A 5492-nucleotide genomic window follows, 5' to 3' on the forward strand; every position below is an offset into this window, starting at 1 on the left:
CATAGTTACCTGTGCTGTTCAGGTTTTTGTTGTTTATTCAATATTTTATATATAATGGTGTATATCTGTTAATCCAAAACTCCTAATTTATCCCTCCCTCCCCCTTTCCCCTTTGGTAACTGTTAGTTTTCTATGTCTGTAAGTCTATTTCTCTTTTGTAAATAAGTTTGTATCATTTTTTTAGATTCCACATATAAGTGATATATTTGTCTTTCTCTGACTTACTTAGTATGATAATCTCTAGGTCCATCCATGTTGCTGGAAATGGCATTATTTCATTCTTTTTTGTGGCTAAGTAGTATTTCATTGTGTATACATACCATATCTTCTTTATCCACTCATCTGTCCATGGACATTTAGATTGCTTCCATGTTGTGGCTGTTGTAAATAGTGCTGCTATGAACATTGGGGTGCATGTGTTCAAGTGAAGAGTTTTCTCTGGATATATGCCCAGGAGTGGGGTTGCTGGATCATATGGTAGCTCTATTTTTAGTTTTTTAAGGAACCTCCATACTGTATCCATAGTGGCCGCACCAATTTACATTCTCACCAACAGTGTAGGAGGGTTCCCTTTTCTCCCTATCCTCTCCAGCATTTATTATTTGTAGACTTGGATGATGGCCATTCTAACTGCTATGAGGGAATACCTCATTGTAGTTCTGATTTGCATTTCTCTAATCATTAGCAATGTTGAGCATCTTTTCATGTGCCTCTTGGCCATCAGTATGTCTTCTCTATAGAAATGTCTATTTAGGTTTTGATTGGGTTGTTTGAGTTTTGTGATAATGAGCTGTATGAGCTGTTTCTATATTTTGGAAATTAATCCCTTCTCGGTCACATCATTTGCAAATATTTCTCCCATTCTGTAGGTTGCATTTTCATTTTGTTTATAGTTTCCTTTGCTGTACAAAGGCTTTTAGTTTAATTAGGTCTGGTTTATTATTGCTTTTGTTTCCATTAATCTAGGAAACAGATCCCAAAAAATATTGCTATGATTTATGTCAAAGAGTGTTCTGCCTGTGTTTTCCTCTAAGAGTTTTATAGTATCCAGTCTTATATTTAAGTTTGTAATCCATTTTTAATTTATTTTTGTATATGGTGTTAGAGAATGTTCTAATTTCATTCTTTTACATGTAGCTGTCCAGTTTTCCCAGCACCACTTATTGAAGAGACAGTCTTTTCTCCACTGTATATTCTTGCCTCCTTTGTTGTAGATTAATTGACCATAAGTGCATGGGTTTATTTCTGGGCTTCCTACCCTATTCCATTGATCTATGTGTCTATTTTTGTGTCTGTACCATACTGTTCTGATGACTGCAGCTTTGTAGTATAGTCTGAAGTCAGGAAGGGTAAGTTCTCCAGCTCCATTCTTCTTTTTTAAGATTGTTTTGGCTATTTGCAGTCTTTTGTGTTCCCATACAAATTTTAAAATTTTTTGTTCCAGTTCTGTGAAAAATGCCATTAGTAATTTGATAGGGATTGCATTCAGTCTGTAGATTGACTTGCAAAGTAGGCTCATTTTAATAATATTCATTCTTCCAATCCAAGAATACGGTATATCTTTCCATCTGTGTGTGCTGTCTTCAAGTTCTTTCATCAGCATCTTATAGTTTTCAGAATACAGGTCTTTTGCCTCCTTAGATAGATTTATTCCTAGGTATTTTATTCTTTATGATGTGATGGTAAATGGGATTATTTCCTTAATTTCTCTTTCTGATAGTTCATTGTTAGTTTATAGAAATGCAACATATTTCTGTATATTAATTTTGTATCAGGCAACTTTACCAAATTCACTGATGAGCTCTCATAGTTTTCTGGTGGCATCTTTAGGATTTTCTATGTATAGTATCATGTTCTCTGCAAACAGGCACAGTTTTACTTCTTCCTTTCCCATCTGGACTCCTTTTTTTTCTTTTTCTTCTCTGATTGCTGTGGCTAGGACTTACAAAACTATTTTGACTAAAAGTGGCAAGAGTGGGCATCCTTGTCTTGTTCCTGATCTTAGGGGGAATACTTTCAGCTTTTCACGGTTGAGTATGATGTTAGCTGTGGGTTTGTCATATATGGCCTTTATTATGTTGAGGTATGTTCCCTCTAGGCCCATGTTTAGGAGAATTTTTATCATAAATGGATGTTGAATTTTATCAAAAGCTTTTTCTGCATCTATTGAGATGATCACATGGCTTTTACTCTATTTGTTAATGTGGTGTATCACATTGATTGACTCGTGGATACTGAAAAATACTTGCATCCCTGGGATAAATACCACTTGATCATGGTGTATGATCATTTTAATGTGCTGTTGCATTCAGTTTGCTAGCATTTGGTTGAGTATTTTTGTGTCTATTTTCATCAGTGATATTAGCCTGTAATTTTCTCCTTTTGTGATATCTTTGGTTTTGGTATGAGGGTGATGGTGGCTTCATAGAATGAGTTTGGAAGTGTTCCTTACACTGCAATTTTTTGGAATAGTTTCAAAACCTATTCTTTAAATGTTTGGTAGAATTCACCTGTGAAGCCATCTGGTCCTGGACTTTTCTTTCTTGGGAGTTTACTGAATCAATTTCAGTACTGGTAATGGTTCTGTTCGTATTTTCTATTTCTTCCTGGTTCAGTCCAGGGAGATTGTACCTTTCTAAGAACGTATCCATTTCTTCTACATTGTCCATTTTATTGTTGTATAAATTGGTGCTCATAGTAGTCTCCTATGATGCTTTGTATTTCTGTGGTGTTGGTTATAACCTCTTATTCATTTTTTTATTTTATTGAAGTATAGTTGATTTACAATGTTGTGGTAATTTTTACTGTACACCAGAGTGATTCAGTTTTATACACACACACACACTTTTTCATATTCTTTTCCATTATGGTTTATCACAGGATATTGAATATAGTTCCCTATGCTATACAGTCAAACCTTGTTGTTTATCCATTCTACACATAATAGTTTGCATCTACTAATCCCAAGCTCCCAATCCATCCCTCCCCAACCCCTCTTCCCCTTGGCAACCACAAGTCTGTTCTCTATATCTGTAAGTCTCTTTCTATTTTGTAGATAGGTTCATTTGTGTCATATTTTAGATTCCACGTGTAAGTGATATCATATGGTATTCGTTTTTCTGACTTACTTCACTTAGTATGATAATCTCTAGGTCCATCCATGTTGCTGCACATGGCATTATCCATTTTCATTTCCGATTTTACTGATTTGGGCCTTCTCCCTTTTTTTCTTGATAAGTCTAGCTAAAGGTTTATCAATTTTGTTTATCTTCCAAATGACCAGCTTTTAGTTTTATTAATATTTTCTATTCCTTTTTAGTCTTCATTTCATTTATTTTTTCTCTGATCTCTTTCATTTCTTTCCTTCTACTAACTTTGGTTTTGTTTGTTCTTCTTTCTACATTTGCTCATATTCTCTATTTTGACTACTAGATTTCCACAGGTACTCAAAGGGCTGTGGTTCTCTACTCTGGTTGCATATCAGAATTACTGGGTAGCTTCTGAAAAATATATATTCCTGGTTTCCACCCCAGATTTATTAAAATAATGTCTATGGTTAGAACATAGAAATCAGGGTTTGGGGAAAGTTCCTCAGGTTATTCTCATGAGTAGCAAGGGTTGAGAATCACTGGTCTAGGGACTACATATGCTGGTAAAAGTTCATATATATATTTCCGTATGTGATTGTTAGGTTCAAATAAAGGTGCTAGCAGTAAATTCTTATACAGAACCTACCACAAGTATCCCAACCAATGCATGAACTCAATAAACATTACTGGCCACAGATTCACTAGAGATGCAAAAAGGAATCATATAAAATTGCTGCCCTTTAAGGTCAAGGCAGAATGTGCTACACACCAATAAGAGAAGGCCATACACTCTAAGGTATGTTAGTTATGTGCAGCTACCCAATCTAACTGACAGTTCTTAGAGAACTAGGATCTCCCATGATTCTCTGTATTCATTTTGAGTGCACTTGATGAAGGAACACTCCCAAGGGTCAGAAGAAGGTTGCCTTCAGTGTACTATTCCCAAATTGGAGTCTGCACGCATTTGAAGACAAGACCAAAACAGACTAGCCCTAGGAAAAGGGGGATATAAGATAAGTTAAACAAAAACCCAAGAACACCAAAATTTTAGTCCTAGTTGGACAATCTTCAAGTGAGGCAACATGGCTTCCCTGGTAGCCTAAATTTTATTCTTCTGATTTACCACATTCTTTGAGGGTTTGTCCACTGCCTCATTACTGTGATCTAAGGAACATTCTTCTGATCATTAAAGCACTAGTCCAGGGAAGAACAATTCCTCCCTTGCTTCCTTTTAGAACAGCTGAGAAAAACCTTATAAAAGAGTATATCAGAGTAACCTTAGGAAAGCTGAAAGAGTGGGAAGCACTAAGAATCCATCTCTCCACCTAGACAACTATAATGGTAGAAACTGTGTTAACTATTTTGGAACTCTGAAATCTATTAAAAAGCTTGCAGCAAAAGGGCGGACAGCAGAAGCAAGAAGAACTACAAACCTGCAGCCTGTGGAACAAAAACCACATTCACAGAAAGACAGAAAGGATGAAAAAGCAGAGGGCTATGTACCAGAAGAAGGAACAAGATAAAAGCCCAGAAAAACGACTAAATGAAGTAGAGATAGGTAACTTTCCAGAAAAAGAATTCAGAATAATGAGAGTGAAAATGATACAGGACCTCAGAAAAACAATGGAGGCAAAGATAGAGAAGATGCAAAAAATGTTTAACAAAGACTTACAAAAATTAAACAACAAACACCTAAAAGAATTAAAGAACAAACAAACACAGGTGAACAATACAATAACTTAAATGAAAACTACACTAGAAGGAATCAATAGCAGAATAACTGAGGCAGAAGAACGGATAAGTGACCTGGAAGACAGAATGGTGGAATTCACTGCTGCAGAACAGAATAAAAAAGAAATGAAGACAGCCTAAGAGACCTCTGGGACAACATTAAACGCAACAATATTCGTATTATAGGGGTCCCAGAAGGAGAAGAGAGAGAGAAAGGACCAGAGAAAATATGTGAAGAGATTATAGTCAAAAACTTCCCTAACATGGGAAAGGAAATGGCCACCCAAGTCCAGGAAGTGCAGAGAGTCCCAGGCTGGTTAACCAAAGGAGAAACGCCAAAACACATGTAATCAAATTGACAAAAATTAAAGACAAAAAAAAATTATTGAAAGCAGCAAGGGAAAAACGACAAATAACATACAAGGGAACTCCCATAAGGTTAACAGCTGATTTCTCAGCAGAAACTCTACAAGCCAAAAGCGAGTGGCATGACGTATTTAAAGTGATAAAATGGAAGAAGCTACAACCAAGATTACTCTACCTGGCAGGGATCTCAGTCAGATTCGATGGAGAAATAAAAAGCTTTACAGACAAGCATAACCTAAGAGAATTCAGCACCACCAAACCAGCTGTACAACAAATGCTACAGGAACTTCTATAAGTGGGAAACAC

This window comes from Delphinapterus leucas, chromosome 3 (genome assembly GCF_059928025.1).
Source record: "Delphinapterus leucas isolate spDelLeu-1000000601 "Yukka" chromosome 3, BTC_Dleu_Yukka2, whole genome shotgun sequence".
NCBI lineage: Eukaryota > Metazoa > Chordata > Mammalia > Artiodactyla > Monodontidae > Delphinapterus > Delphinapterus leucas.